At 38.5% G+C, this 17,479-nt stretch overlaps 1 pseudogene; it reads left to right on the top strand.

Annotated features, from left to right (window-relative positions):
• The first annotated feature begins 1,488 nt into the window (after window positions 1-1,488).
• LOC115832298 lies at window positions 1,489-1,862 on the top strand (annotated as a pseudogene).
• Window positions 1,863-17,479: the final 15,617 nt, after the last annotated feature.

Here is a 17,479-nt window from a genome sequence, read left to right on the forward strand (position 1 = left end):
TGATTCCAGTGAGGGACTTTGCACTGGGTCCCACACACTATGAAGACCCAAGCAACTGCAGCACAGCACCATTTTGAGACCCCACCTTCCACCCGACTACATCTTGCTCTACCTGCATCTCCACAACCCTGGAGCCCCACTGACATCTCTCAGAGGGTTGCAGTGTTAGGATGCCAACTGTACCCAGCAGTACAGCACGTTATCCAGCAGTTTAGCCACACAATATCCTAGACCCCAAAGAACAGGAGGTGAAATGCAACAAGGAGGCTCCCACTGGGACAAGGGGAGCTAAAGCATACAGCTCCCAGAGCCTGAGAGCTACATGCCCAGGGCTGCTGCTACCACTGTAAGCAACCTCCCTTCTTCTAGCAGCAAGGCCACTGCTCATGTCTTCAAGGGGCCTGGGTACTGGCATGAATGAGCATGTCATCCAGGTGCCCAGGGATCAATCTGCCCCACTTGTGGCCTTCAGTACCTGCACACACTACTGGGGGTCCTGAGGACAGTCCCACTCCATTACCATTGCTGTCTGTGCATGCTCCTGGGGGCCTGGGGGTAGGGCTGCCCTGCTGCTGCCACCAGTGCACACATGCACTGTCCAGGGATATAAGAAATGAGACCACCCCACCCACACTACCAATACCCACATGAACCTCCCTAGGGCTCAGTGACCAGCTCATCCAGCCTACCACCACCACTGCTGGCACCTGTGCATGCTGCTCAGCAGAGCTCATGTACCACCACCAATGCCATGCATGCCATCCAGGAACACAAGGCCTACCTGGCCCACTACTGCCAGCACCCAAGCAAGCTGCTTGGAGGCCCAAGAACTGGGCTGCCTAGGCCCACCATTGCTGGCACTCACATACACTACTCAGGGGCCCACAGACCTGCACACCCAGTTCACTGCTGCTACCACTGACACCCAAGGACTGGCCCTCCTGGCATCCCTGTCTTGTGCAAAACCTCACCATAGCCTCTGCTAACTACTGCAAGCTAAGCCACTGAGGAACTCACAGATGCTGATTATAGTGGAAAAAATTATACAGACACTATACTACTGCAGCCACTCAGAATCAAAGCCAAAACATCCTACCTAACCAATGCTATAAATACACGAAAAAAGTCTTTCTCTACAAAAGCCAATCCATAAAATTTGAAGGAGTAACTCATACTAAATGCATAGATATCAACACGACACGATAAATATATAAAAGCAAGGAAACATGACACCTCCAATGAAAAAACAACACTTCTCCAGTAAAAGATCCCAAAGAGAAGAAAATCTATGCAATGCCTGAAAAATTATTCAAAATAATGATATTAAAGAAACTAAATGAGATGCAGGAGAACACAGGTAAGCAATACAAATAAATCAGAAAAAACAATTTATGGCTATTTTGACTGAGCAACCCTAGTGACAGGAGCCAAAGCAGCAGCATATGTTGTCCCCATTTCCCTTCCCCTTTCCCTAGTCAGGTTGACTATATGGGCCCTCCTACGCTCCAGAGACTCAGTCCCACCACATCCCAGTAACAAGAAAGAGAGAACCCTGTGGAGAAGACCAGCAAGGAGAAACGAAGATGCAGGATAAAGAAGGTATTCTCTCTGAAAGAGTTGAGGAGCGAAAGCTAAAGTCCAAGTACCCAAGCCTAGGACAAGAGCCCGGAGGCTCCAACTTCCTCATGAAGAGATTACGGAAAGGGAAAAGGTACTTTGTCTCGGGAGACTACAACATGGCCAAAGCCAAGATGAAGAGTAAGCAGCTACCAAGTGCAGAACCAAAAAAGAACCTGGTGACTGGTGACCACATTCTGCCCCAGAGAAAGTCCTTGGTTATCACCAGCAAGCTTGCAGGGTAACCCAGGCTGCCCTCTCCTCCTACTCCTCACCCCACTGGATGTTTATGTATTATAGGCAGGGATGAAATGGACACCTAGTCAGATCTCAGTTACTAGGCAGAAATGACTATGATTCTCCTAGTGTCTGCTGAGAAGGTAATGTAAGTTGAAGGGGGACTGAGTCCATTTCTTTGGTTAAATTGAGACTCCTACATCCTCCCTATAATCCAGGTAGGGCCCAGAAATAGGAAAGACTAGACTGGATAATGCTGCAAATGCTTTCTCTTTTGTGAGAAACTGGAGAGATGTGATTTCTCCTTTTGGAGGAGAATATCCCAAAATTGATTAAGCTAAGCCTTGGGAATACTATGGCAGGTTTAACATCCAAAAGCTAACCTGACGTATTTGGGAAAGGTATATTAAATAAGACATGTTTTTGTGCTTCTAAGTGTTTTGTCCCTTATGCTGCTATTGCTTCATGTTTCCATTACGGCAGTTTTAGAAAATCCTTACAAAGAAAGACAGACTTACTTGCCTAAAACTACAATGCCCACTTAGCCCCCTTTACTTAGTATCTCTTGCAGTTTGCCCTGGCTCTCAAATAATGTAAAGATTGATGAACATTACTCACAGAAAATGGGCACTTTTTCTCTCTCTCTTCCAGCATGTTGCTTCTGAAAGTATTGTGGGATAATGGGAAAAGCACTGGTTTAGGAGTCAAGGCATCTGGGTTCTACTTCTACTTTGTCTCAGCGGAGCTCATGTATAACCTTTAAGTCATTTAGCCTCTCTGGATTTCCATTTCCTCATCGCTAAAATAGAGTTAAATATATATAAAATTGATTCTGATTCTAAAGCCCTATAACTTCCAGCAGAAAAATGCTGTATTGCTCATTGTAATATTAAAAGTGAGGAAGGCCAACAGGTGATGAAATAATACTGTGGTGCTATGAAATACTGGGAAAGTATTACACAGGGGAACCATTTGAGGGCTACATGAGGAGAGAGAAAGTTGAGGTTTGGGAATTACAGATTCCAGCAAGTGAACCTGAACCTCATATAGGACATGGTCTTGAGAGTCCAAAAAAAAAAAAAAAACAAAACAAAAAGCAGCAGCAGTTAGCCATGAAAGCTTCTTGCCTCTGACCCAGCCCACTTTTCCAGTCTACATCGGGGCCTTAGCTTCTTAAAAGCTGCTCTGGCAGCAGAACTGTGCACCAAGTTCTGGCCATGGCTTTGGCCATGTTGTAGTCTCCCAAGACAAAGTACCCTTTCCTTTTCTGTAATCTCTTCATGAGGAAGACATGCTCAATCATGCATGCATATGTGCTGACCCATGGGTCAGATATAATATGATGCCAGGTGTATTTTGGGGAAAAAGGAAGAAAAGGGATAAACTGAACTAGCCTTTGGTGCTTATTACTACAGCGGAGCTGGATGAGGAGGTACTTAGGAGATGATTCACCTTGGAGGAAGCTGGGGAAAGTGTTTAGGGAGACGAAGAAGACTGAGAAATCTCTGCCTTCCCAGAACTCAGCAGCCCAGCTCTTGTGTGATGTGGAGAAACAGCAATGCTGGTGATTCATGAACAGGAGGAAGAAAGGACTTGAAAGTGACCAGCATCTACAATCTAGTTCACCAGCTTGCACTGAATCTTACTGAATACAACCTGCTAGTTATAACAGAGAAGGCCAAGGCGAGAACTAACTATTTAAGAGAGCAAGATTCTGTAATCTTCCCTTGACCTCTTACATCACAAATTCCAATATACTAAACATTTGGCCCAACGAGAATGTCTGATGAACTTGCTGATGTGCACATAGGGGGATAAGGTGTGTATGTACTTCTCTTCTGACTGGCCATTCAATTGTCAGGCTGTCATTCAGATTGGACGGGAGAAAGTTGGTGAGGAAGGAATGAAGAGAGCAGGATTTCTGGAGTCACTGGCCCCTAAACTCCTTGGCTGTCACTTGTATATAATTTTTGTGTTTCTGGCTCCATTTCCTCATGCTATCACCCTTAATCTAAAGTCCATATGGGAAGGGGAAAATGCTGAGCATCACTGTATAGTTTCTTCAATGGTCCTAGCAATGCTGCACATAGATATGTCATATTATTACATATATGAACTTTAAAAAGTGATGATCTACATGAGAGATTCAACAAAAGTTATAAAAAAGCTAAACGGAAATCCTGGAACTGAATAATTTAATCAATGAAATTTTTTAAATGCATCTGAGAGCTCAACAATAGACGAAGTCAAGCAGAAGAATTTTTGACGTTGAAAACAGGTTTATAGAAACAAACCAGACAAAGAAAAAGAATTTTTAAAAAAGAAGAAGAAAGCCTATATAAGATACGGGACACTGTAAAGTGATTAAATATTCAAATTTGGGATGTTTTGGAAGGAGAAAAGATGAGCAAAAGTACAGAGAACCTATATAATTAAATAATATCTGAAGATGGCTGGGTGCAGTGGCTCATGCCTGTAATCCCAGCACTTTGGGAGGCCAAGGTGGGTGGATCACGAGGTCAGGAGATTGAGACCATCCTGGCTAACACAGTGAAACCCTACCTCTACTAAAAATACAAAACATTAGCCAGGCGTGGTGGCGGGTGCCTGTAGTCCAAGCTACTCAGGAGGCTGAGGCAGGAGAATGGTGTGAACCCGGGAGGCAGAGCTTGCTTGCAGTGAGCGGAGATCGTGCCACTGCACTCCAGCCTGGGGGACAGGGCGAGACTCTGTCTCAAAAAAAAAATAAAAATAAAATAATAATAATAATAATAATAATATCTGAAGATATCTGCAATAGATATGCAATCTGGATACAGGAAGCTCAAAAATTCTTAAATAGACTAAACTCAAAAATCTCTTCCCAAGGCACATTATCATCAAACTGTCAAAAAAAGATAAAGATTTCTAAAACAAGAGAAAAGTGTCAAGTCTCATATAAAAGAATCCTTATCAGATTAACAGCAGATTTGTCAACAGAAAACTTACATAAATCCAGTGGAAACTGGAATGATATATTCAAAGTGCAGAAAAAAAAAAAACCTGTCAGCCAAGAATACTACATGCAACAAATCTATCCTTCAGAACCAAAGAAGAAATAAAGTCTTTCCCAGACAAGCAAAAACTGAGGGAATTCATCACCATTAGATCAGTGCTAAGAGAAATGCTTAAGAGAGCCTGTCTTAGTCCATTTGTGCAGCTATAAAGAAATGCTTCAGGCTGGATAATTTATAAAGAAAAGAGGTTTATGTGGCTCTTGGTTCAGCAAGCTGATCAAGAAACATGACACTGGCATCTGCATCAGGCAAGGGACTCAGGCTGCTTCCTCCAATGGCAGGAAACAACAACAACAACAAAAAAAAAACTGGCATGTGCAGAGATCACATGGTGAGAGAGAAAGAATGAGAGCAAGTAGATGCCAGGCTCTTTTTAACAACCAGCTCTCATAGGAACTGGTAGAATAAGAACTCACTCATTACCATGAGGATGGTACCAAGCCATTAAGGAGGGATCTGCCCACATGACCCAAACACTTTCAGGCCCCACTTTCAACTTTGAAGATCAACTTTCAACATGAGATTTGGGGAACAAACATCCAAACTATAGCAGAGTCATACACCTGGATGCAAAAAAACAATATCTACTATCTTGAAAACACACAGAAGTATAAAATTCACTGGTAGAATAGATACACAAATGAGAAAGAGAAGGGTCTGAAATGTTACCACTGTGGAAAACCACAAAACTGTAAAAGTAAACAGTAAAAGAGGAAGAAAGAAACAAAGGATATTTTAAAAAATCAGAAAAAAATTCAACAAAATAAGAGGAGTAAGTCCTCACATATCGATAACAACCTGCAATGTAAATGGTTTAAATTCCCCAACTAAAAGATACAGATTGGCTGCATGGATTAAAAACAAAAACAAGACACAACTATATGCTGCCTACAAGAAACTCACTTCACCTCTTAAGACATAAACTAAAAGTAAAGGAATGGAAAAAGATATTACACACAAATTGAAACCAAAATTGTGTAGAAGTAGCTATACTTATATCAGACAAAATAGACTTTAAGTCAAAAAACATAAAAAGAGACAAAAAAGGTCATTATATAATGACAAAGGGGTCAATTTAGCAATAGGATATTATAAATGTAAATATATATGCACCCAACACTGAAGTACCCAGATACATAAAGCAAATATTATTAGAGTTAGAGAGATAAAGCATAACATAATAATAGTTCAGGACTTCAATACCCCCCTTTCAGCATTGAACAGATCATCTAGACAGAAAATAAGCCAAAAAAAACCCATCAAATTTAATCTGCACTATAGACCAAATGGACCTAATAGACATTTATAGGACATTTCATCCAAAGCTGCAAAATACACATTCTTCTTATCAGCACATGGAACATTCTCCAGGATAAGCTACGTTAGCCCACAAAACAAGTCTCGACAAATTTTTAAAAATCTAAAATCATATAAAGTAACTTCTCAGACCTCAATGGAATAAAACTAGAAATCAGTAACAAGAAAACTTTGGAAATGACACAAATACATGGAATTTAAACAAAAAGCTCCTGAATGACCCCTAGGTCAATGAAGAAATTAAGGAAACAGTGACAATGGAAACACAACATACCAAAATTAATAGGATACAGCAAAAGCAGTGCTAAGAGAGTTTATAGCAATAAACACCTACATCAAATAAGTAGAAAAATTTCAAATAAACAATCTAACAATATGCCTCAAAGAGCTAAGAAAGTAAGAACAAACCAAACCCTGAGTTAGTAGTGAGAAAGAAATAATGAAGATTAAAACAGAAATAAGCAAAATAGAGTCTAAAAAAGATACAAAAGATCAGTGAAACAAAAAGTTAATTTTTGGAAAAGATAAAATTGACAAACTGCTAGCTAGACTAACCAAGAAAAGAAGATCCAAATAAATAAACTCACAAACAAAGAAGGAGATATTACAACTTATAACACAAAAATACAAAGGATCATTAGAGATTATTATGAACAACTATCTGCTAATGAATTGGAGAACGTAAAAAAATGAATAAATTCCTAGAGACATACAATATACCAAGATGAAATCAGGAAGAAAGAAAATCTGAACAGACCAATAAGGGGTAATGAGATTGAATCAGTAATAAAGTCTATCATCAAAGACAAGCTCAGGACAGGATGGTTTTACTACTGAATTCTACAAAACCTATAAAGAAGACCTACCACCAATTCTTCTCAAACCATTTTTTTACAAATTAAGGAGGAGGAAATCCTAATGTATTTTATGAGGCCAGCATTACTCTGATACCAAAACCAGATAAGAGCACAACAAAAAAAGAAAACTACAGGCTAATATCCCTGATAAACATAGATGCAAAAATCCTCAACAAAATAATACTAGAGCAAACTAAATCCAACAATACATCAGAAAGATAATATACCATGTTCAAGTGCAATTTATCCCAAGGACACAAGGATGGTTCAACATATACAAATCAATAAATGTGATACATCATATCAACAGAATGAAGGAGAAAAACCATATGATCATCTTAATAGATGTAGAAAAAGCATTTGGTAAAATTCAACATCTCTTTATGATAAAAACACTCAACAAATTAGGCATAGAAGAAACATACCTCAACATAATAAAGGCCATATATGAAAAGCTCATAGTTAACATTATACTGAATGGGGACAAATTGAAAAGCTAAGAACTGGAATGAGACAAGGATGCCCACTTTCACAACACTTATTCAAAATACCACTGAAAGTCTTAGCCAGAAAAATCAGGCAAGAAAAAGAAATAGACATTGAGACAAACAAATCAAAAAAGAGACATCAAAATTGGAAAATAGGAAGAGTAACAGTTCCCCTTTGCAGACAACATGATTTTATATATTAAAAAAACTAAAGACTCCACCAGAAAACTTTTAGAACTGATAAATGAATTCAGTAAAGTTATAGGATACAAAATCAACATACAAAAATCAGTAGCATCCCTATACACCAATAACAAACTAGCATAAAAAGAAATCAAGAAAGCAATCTCAATGATAATAACTACAAAAAAACTCCACAAAATACCTAGGAATAAATTTTACTAAGGATGTGAAAGACCTGTACAATGAAAACGATGAATCATTGATGAAAGAAATTGAAGAGAACACAAAGGAATGATACCCTATGCTCCTGGATTATAATAATTAATATTATTGAAATGACAGTACTACCCAAAGCAATCTACAGATTAAATGCAAACCCTATCAAATACCAATGGCGTTCTTCAAAAAAAATAGAAACAAAATCTTAAAATTTTTATGCAACCACAAAGAACCATAACTGGCCAAAGAAATACTGAGCAAAAATTAAAAAGCTGGAGGCATCACTCTACCTGACTTCAAAATATACCACAAAACTATAGTAATCAAAGTAGCATTGTATTGGTATAAAAACAGACATATAGACCAATGGAATGGAATAGAGAACCTAGAAACAAATAAACATATTTACAGCCAACTGATTTTCAACAAAGGCACCAAGAACATACAATGTGGAAAACACCTCCTCTTCAGAAAATGGTGATGAGAAAACTGGGTATCAATTTACAGAGCAATAAAACTAGACCCCTATCTCCCACCATATCGAAAAGGAAAGAGTAAGATCTGAAACTGTAAAATTAGTAGAAGAAAACACTCCAGGACATTTGTCTCATCAAAGATTTTATGGCTAGGACTTCAAAAGCACAGGCAACAAAAACAGAAATAGACAAATGAGACTATATTAAACTAAAAAGCTTCTGCACAGCAAAGGAAGCAATCAAGAAAGTGAACCTGTACAATGCGAGAAAAAATTTGCAAACTGTTCATCTGACAAGGAGCTAGTATCCAGAATATACCAGGAACTCAAACAACTCAACAGCAAAAACTCAACTAATCCCATTAAAAACTAGGCAAAGGATCTAAATAGACATTTTCCAAAAGAGGTGTAGTAATGACCAATAGATAGGTGGAAAAATGCTCAAAATCACTTACCAGGGAAATACAAATCAAAACCACAGTGAGGTATCATCTCACCCCAGTTACAATGGCTATTGTCAAAAAGATAAAAAATAAATGCGGTGAAGATTCAGAGAAAAAGGAATGTAAATTATTATTGCCATTATGGAAAACAGTATGGAGTTTTCTCTATAAACTAAAAATGGTACTACCATATGATCTAGCAATCCCACTACTGTGTATTTATCCAAACAAAAGGAAATCAGGATATCAAAGGGTACCTGAACCTCCATGTATATTGCAGCACTATTCATATAACAGCCAAGATACGGAATCAACCAAAGTGTCCATCAATGGATGAATGGATAAAGAACATGTGGTATGTATACAAAATGGAATACTAACAATGAAATACTGTCATTTTCAGCAGCGCAGATGAAACTGGAGATTATTATGTTAACTGAAATAATCCAGGCACAGAGAGACAAATATCACATGCTCTTACATGTGAGAGCTAAAAAAGTGAAACTCACAAATGTAGAGAGTAGAATGACGATTACCAGAGGCTGGGAAGTGGGGTAGGGGTGTAAAGAGAGGTTGGTTAATGGGTATAAACATACGATTAAATAGAAGAAATAAATTCTAGTGTTTGATAGCATGGTAGGGTGATATATAGTTAACAATAATGTATTGTATGTTTCAAAATAGCAAGAAAGTAAGATTTTAAATGTTCCCAACACAAAGAAATGATGAATATTTGAGGACCGAATATCCCAAATACTCTTATTCAATCATGCATTGTGTGCATTTATCAAAATCTCACATGAACCCCATAAATATGTATATTTATTATGTATCTATTAAAAAGTGTTAAAATTTTAAAATTTAGATGGGTTGTAAATATTGACAGTAATATTATAATTATTGCAAGTCTACATCTCAGAATGAGGGAGTTTCTGAAGATGCTACTCACCTCTAAGATGTCAGATTTATTTTATGTCAAAAATTCTTCGTGTTTCTCATGACAGCCAAAAACTGTTTGCCTTGGTCAAGTACATCCATCAGCTTTTTTGTCCTTAGGTAGAAAAGCTCTGAATAATGGATAGTTTGGTGTCAAAAATATCCTAAATTATAATCCTGCATATCCATGGAGGACCTAATAATTTATACAGGCATTATCTTATTTGATGCTCAAAGTAACCCCACAAGACGGTTAAAGATTATTATTTTTGTAATAGAAGTCAAGAAACTGAGACTCTAAAAAGCCTTGTTCAAGTTGACAGTAAATGACCCAGTGGGGACTCAATCCAGAACTTCCAAAACCTGCAGCTAATGCACTTGCTGCTATATCACTCTGCTTCCGATCACACAAAATACTTTAACTTGAGGGATTGATAGCAGAACCTACAACTGCTGTCTTTAAAAGGAAAGTATAAATTTATTTTATGGTGTATTAGAAATTACAGAATATTGTAAAGGACAGAGATAGAAAGTGTAGTTATTGTCAAAAAGAGCCTTTGCAAAACAGTGTCTCAGAAGAACGCTTATTTCCTTCCCATGTGTCTTCTGATTTATGTCTGCTTAGTTTACTCAGAAAAATAAATATTTTACTACTGTCTGCCCTGCAGAACCAATATTACTACAGAAGGGCAAAATACATGCTATTCTGCTTCATGAATCAAAAATATCACTAACTAAATTCTGATCGCAGTCACCATTGTTGGCAATGAAATACAAGGCAAGAGGAACCCTTTTTTTTTTTTAATGTTTCCAATGCTATGTTCTTAATGTAAAGAATACACATAAATATTTGGCAAAATGTTACATTCAAACTCTGTTTCTGAAGAACCTGAATTTATCCTGATAGAGACAAAAATGCTTGACATCTCAAGTCATGAATGTGGGAGTGTGCTCTGATATGAGTGGCAGTCACAGATCTCATTATTAGGAGATAGAGATTTAATTTAAAAATCCTTGATTTTTATGTGACAGTAATATGCAACAAGTCTCCAAGAAATTGAGAAACATTGTACTGGTCCAATCATGCCTAACAGCGATTTGAAATTAGGTAAAGTAAAATTCTTCAGCCACAGAAAGTACATCTACATAAATATCAGGAGCCTCTGCATGATTGCATCGGCTCTTATCTTTATAATGGCAAAGACCCAGCAGCTGAAGCCAGCAAAGTCAATCAATGCCACAGTGAAACTGGCTCAGCTGTTAACTGCAGGACACAAATGCCTATCTTCCTCCAAGGGCAATAATGACTCTTAAACCTGCAACATTAAAGGCTTAGTTAGGAACTTTTGGTACAATTCAGAAAAGATCAGGCACATTCAGGGTGGTACAGATGTAGACAACTTTTGGTACAATTGAAAGGCAACCCAGCATTTAAATAGTTCTCCAAATTTCTGAATGTTCTTTTGCACCAAATAGAAATTTTTGCTTCCTTTCTACATTCTTTTGTCCCTAGTACATTTAACTTAATAAGCCAGAATCTTCTCTGAAATGTCCTATCTTGTGAAATGGCAAAAATGAACTTTATCAGACCAGAGGCACAGAAGAAAAAAAAAAAAAAACTCACAAAAAACCGGTTGAATCCAGGTCAATCTCCTCTCCTAAATTCGGGCATATTAAAATCACATTACCTTCATATTTTAAAGCAGACGGGGGAAAATCATAGTTATATTTTTCATCCAGTCCATTCACTTGAACATTATAAGATATCTACTCTTAGCAGTGAACCTGGACACTATCCTTCATGGCTATATTTCATTTGTCTTCCATCAGAATTCTTGAAGATTCTCTTTTTTAAATCCATTAATTTTACAATTACACAGTTATTAAAAACTCCATTTTTATATTGTTTATCATCTTACATAATAAATATTGACAACTGGATTTTTCAAATGAAACTCAGTATCATTAAAAAATTACCTTGTTCTTAGAGTTGCCATTTTCTTGTTTATCTCAACCTTAGAAATGTGCTTGGAATAACTGCATCTGCATATGTCCTCACATGAATACAACTTTGTCAAACAAAATGATACCAAAATGCTATCTATCTAAATGTACTCTGATCATGCATTCAAGGTTAAATTAACCTTTGATTATATACTTGGTCTGAACAATGGAGTCTGAGCATTGAAAGTCTTTATTTTCCACTGCAGATCAATAAAGCTAATGAAATCAACCACTTGCAGGTCAAATGCCAAGTAATTCACCAGATCAACTCAGGGTTAAGGAGACCTGTGAAGTGAAAGGGTCACTCCAGTGTGCAGCGGGCTGATGACAAATGGGCCCCCTATGATGGCTCCCACACTACAAGCCAACTATGTCAGTCCATCACCATATACTAACTCTTGTCTTTTAGAGAGGAAATGATGCGATCAGCCATTTTCTATTAAGTGAGTGTTCTGTAGTTTCGGTTTGCTTTTCCCCTGGGAGTGGAAAAGCACTGTTGAGGTTGAGAAAAACAAAAAATACAAATTATTGTCTGGACTTACCCTCAAAGGGTAAGGGGGCAGGTAACTAGTCCCTGCGGAGTCCAAACCCAATACAGAGGCCTTGTTATCACTCTGTCTAACCAATCAAGGTAACTTCTTAAGACCTGAACGTGACCTTCTTTTATATATTTGCATGCCATTCTTTTGAAAGGGCCTAGCTCATATTTTCCTGTCTTAAACATATTTTAATGCATGCAGCAGGAACATCTCATTCTCCCTCCAGCCTTTATTAGCTGCTTAGGATTGCTGCTGGTGGTAGGCCCTTCTCTTTTCCCCCATTTTGTGTTTGTTCTTTCTGCTCCTTCTTTGGTATATAATACACACATATAATCACCATGTAAACACACACACACACACACACACACACACCTTTTCTCACTAATAGTTACATTTCTTGTTGTTAGAGTCAACACTTTGTTATTAGTGATCATGTGCCTTTCTAGCCAATAAGATACAGAAAGTAGTTTTTGGGTGTGGCTGACAGAACTAGTGGGCTCTTTTGTCTGCCTCTCAGTCTCAAATGACGTGATGGTCAGAGTTTTAGTGGACACCATGTAACAATGATACAAGGTAGAAAACGGGAGCCACTGCCCTAGCCTCTAGACTTCATGTTACAGAAGAGAACAACAATCCCCTACCTGCTTTAGGCTGCTGACTTTCAGATCCATGCGACTGATCTGAGATAGACCAAGTATTTATTGCCGTCCTTACGCAAAGCACTTTATAGGTTCCCATTTCATCTTCATAGCCCTTCAAAATATCACTTTCCCCATTTTACAGATGAGGAGACTGAGTATCAGATGTGAAGCTGCTTGTCACAATCATGCAAGTTAATTTTTCTAACAAAGTTAGCTCAGTATTAAACACTACGGTGTGTGGCCTCTGACATAGTTAGAGGCACAGGGTGTGTGCCTTTCATAGTTAGTTCTCGTTAGATGTTGCTTCAGGGAAATCAGGGGCTGATTCTTTGTGCCAGACTCTTTCCTAACCACATCTAGGTTCAAAATTGTTGCGGAAGGATAAAGTGGTAGTCAATAGTTTGGGCTCTTGAGTCAGACAATCTGGGCTCAACTCTCAGCAAGACGAGGACTACCTGCATAACCCTGAGAGCTTAGTTACTTAAACTCTCATCTTTAAAATGGGACAAAAACACTACTGAGAAAATTAAGGCTGTTGTGAGAATTATTTAATACATATAAAAGAATGAAAACAGTGTCTATTCACACTAGGCAGGCAACAAGGAAGCATTCGTTGCTATCTATGATTACTATACAGTACTAGCTTTAAGGAGTTTATACAAATTAGAGCACAGTTGCTTTACTAATAAAAGCCAAAGGGCCGTTGACTTTCAACAGTAACTGGAAATAAAAATTTTCCTAACTTTTTGATAGTGACAGTGAGTGAATGTTGAAGTAAAAGCCAAATTCTGGGGGCAAGATGGGGAGAAGAGAGAAGGAAAGAAAGCTGATAATGTAAAGGGCAAATGGAAAATAAAAAGGAGTGTTGCATTCATTGAAGTGGATGAACTTCTGATGGCTTATAAAATAGGCAATTCCAGGAATTCTGCAGAACATTTTTTTTTCCTGTGAGACGACAAAGCTAGAAAATAACCAGAGAGCATCTAAGCTCAGAGATTTTAAGACTGAATGCCACTGAAGGGTCAGTAAGGGGTAAAAATACATAGCAAGGCAGGAGAATGGTGGTATGGGGTGAATGCAAGTCCAGCACCAGCAGAAAAATAATAATGGTAAGCCAAAGACAATGCGATGAGCCTTCTATTCAAGATGCTAAGACAGGGATGAAGGCTGAAACCATTCTATGACAGAAGATCCTATTAAAAGCAAGAAGAAAACACCCAAATTTAAGATGGAGAAAAAAGGAAAATCTAATAATCAAGGGAGAAAAAAAACTTTGAGCTCCAATTCTGTAGCCTTTTAGCTTACATGTGATATAATATTTAAAATAAGAAGACAACTGAAGCAGGCTGTTATCTTTACTAATCCTGATGACCACCTACAACTGCAAGAGATTTATAAAGAAACAAAATTTTGTAAAAGCTTCAAAACAAAAGAAGGAAATGGCTCAGGATCAATATTTTATTTCACTGTTTCCTGACACTAAGCACATGCTGAAGATTTTAGTAGGCATGATCCCATTGAGGACAGCAAACTCTTAAATTCCCTTTTTTTGTTACATGAATTCTTTTCCTTCAAATATTATAATATTTAAAATATTCCCCAGAGGTAACCACCTGAGTATAGTATTTCTATAGATTATTTACTACTCAAAAGAAGGATAAATGGTTTATTGACCCTAATTCCCACAATGTACAGATATAATGAAAATCGAATAGCTGTATTTTCTTACAGATGAAAAAACCAGAAAACCACAAGCTTATCTTTCAGCGAAGCAAAATAGCTTACCTGTCAATTCTTAAGAAACTATAGAATAACATAAAAAGACATAAAGCAATTATTATATATACTTCCATTTGTTTGTTCTTTCTTCCTCTTTCAACTATGGTCATAGGAAATTGGTTGGATTTCTACTTGATATCCGCTCCCCCCAAATGTCTAATTGATAATCATCAATTGATAGCCTTATCTTTTTTGTATAATTAACATGCCTTTTAAGAGTATATTCTTCTTGGCCGGGCGCGGTGGCTCACGCTTGTAATCCCAGCACTTTGGGAGGCCGAGGCGGGCGGATCACGAGGTCAGGAGATCGAGACCACGGTGAAACCCCGTCTCTACTAAAAATACAAAAAAAAAAAAAAATTAGCCGGGCGTGGGGGCGGGCGCCTGTAGTCCCAGCTACTCGGAGAGGCTGAGGCAGGAGAATGGCGTGAACCCGGGAGGCGGAGCTTGCAGTGAGCCGAGATTGCGCCACTGCACTTCAGCATGGGCGACAGAGCGAGACTCCGTCTCAAAAAAAAAAAAAAAAAAAAGAGTATATTCTTCTTATGCCTTTTTTTTTTTTTTTTTTTTGAGACGGAGTCTCGCTCTGTCACCCAGGCTGGAGTGCAGGGGCGCAATCTCGGCTCACTGCAAGCTCCGCCTCCCAGGTTCAAGCCATTCTCCTGCCTCAGCCTCTCCGAGTAGCTGGGACTACAGGTGCCCGCCACCACGCCCGGCTAATTTTTTGTGTTTTTAGTAGAGACGGGGTTTCACCGTGGTCTCGATCTCCTGACCTCGTGATCCGCCCGCCTCATGATCCGCCCGCCTCGGCCTCCCAAAGTGCTAGGATTACAAGCGTGAGCCACCGCGCCCGGCCCTTCTTATGCCTTTTAAAAAATCCCCATCACCCCCTCTGCACCTATATGGCTTTCATTTGCATTTTAGCAGATCTATGAATACTGCCTTTACTTTTGGGTTATAATAACAAGATTTTTATACATCTCTATAGCATTACCAAAAAGAGAGTGTCTGGCCAGGAAACATTACAAAGACTTGCTGCTAAAAAGATTAACTATCAATGCACAGTTTTTTTGGTATAGAATACTATGGATAAATCAGTAGCCATTTGGGCAGGGGTTGACTAGTCATTTACAGTGATCATTCAAGAGTCCACATCTCATTTGGAAAGGAAAATGCTTACTAAGTTTTGTCTGCAAGTTGTCCCAAGCCTCAAATGACCAAGTTGCCTTATTTTATCAAATATTCCTTTCAAAGGGCCAGGTTACACCATTTTAAACAAGTCTATGCCAATTATTTCCAAACGGCAAATGTAATCCAATACACCATTTTAGATAGCTAGCTAGCTAGATAGACACATAGATAGACAGACAGACAGACAGATAGATAGAATGAGTTCCTGGTTTTCAGAAGAATGGGTATGGATGCTAAAGGTATTGTTCCCATTGACTGTCCCTTTCTCTGCCTGAAAACCACAGTAAAATAACATGATGAACAACCTGATGTAACTCTCAATACAACATATGATGAGTGAAAATGACTTAGGTAGAGGTACGGTCAAACCCAAGTGCCAGCATTGGGAACATAGACAATAAGGAAGAAGCTGATTCACCCCTCAAAACCCCACTAAGAGAAAGCAACTGCCACCTTATAATTGCCAAGCCAAACAGTCAGGTGTGATGGCCAAATGAAAACCTTTTCCAGACAAAATATTTATTGATTGTATTCTTTCTTACAAACCAACTGATACACTCCATCAAAATATAAATGTAAAGCAGAAAACAGAGAATCCAATAGAGAAGAAAAGCAACAGGGTTCCTAGCAATTGGGAAAGAAGGGGAGTCCCAGGATGAAGGTGAGGTGGCAGGTCTCACTGGCAGCCAGTCCAGATGGGAGTGGGAAGGCATGGGGGTGCCAGGGGAAGTACTTCCAGGAAAAAAAAAATGAAACTATTCATCTACTGCCTGAATAGGTTTGTCTTGGAGAAAAAAATGTATTGTAAGACTGTGAGACTTCTTAGAAATATCAAAGCCATGGAAGATTTAGATATGAGTTCAAAAATTTAGACAAATTTTAAAAACTAATAAAAATGAAGAAAAACAAAGTTTACAAAAATGCAATTATTGCAAATGACTTGGAAGAGCAATGAATATTTCCACAGTCATTGTGGTGAAAACCCCAGAAAAAGATTTAAATTACCCACTAGGAAGATGGGGAGAGGGAGACAGAAGGAATCTGAGTGCCAAAATCATCATCTACTCCAACAGGGAATCAATAGATGCTTAAAATGAATGAGTCAAGAAAATGCGGTACAGACATACCTACTAAGTAGAAGGTAAAATACCGAAAACTGTTACAGGAGTACTAAGTGTTTCTGGGCAGAAGTTGAGAGAGATAGAGAAGGCATGCATTTTAGTCTAAATCTTTTAGCAATATTTGAATTTTTGAACTACATGCATAAATTGCTACAAAATAAAAAGATTTTAAATGCCAATAATCCGCTTTAAAAACCTCTCTGACATAAACAACCACCCTCCCTTTTTTTCTTTGAGACAGAGTCTCCCTCTGTCGCCCAGGCTGGAGTGTAGTGGCATGATCTTGGCTCCCTGCAACCTCCGCCTCCCAGGTTCAAGGGACTCTCCTGCCTCAGCTTCCTGAGTAGCTGGGACTATAGGCGCGCATCACCATGTC

The sequence above is a fragment of the Nomascus leucogenys genome, chromosome 22a (assembly GCF_006542625.1).
Source record: "Nomascus leucogenys isolate Asia chromosome 22a, Asia_NLE_v1, whole genome shotgun sequence".
Taxonomy (NCBI): domain Eukaryota; kingdom Metazoa; phylum Chordata; class Mammalia; order Primates; family Hylobatidae; genus Nomascus; species Nomascus leucogenys.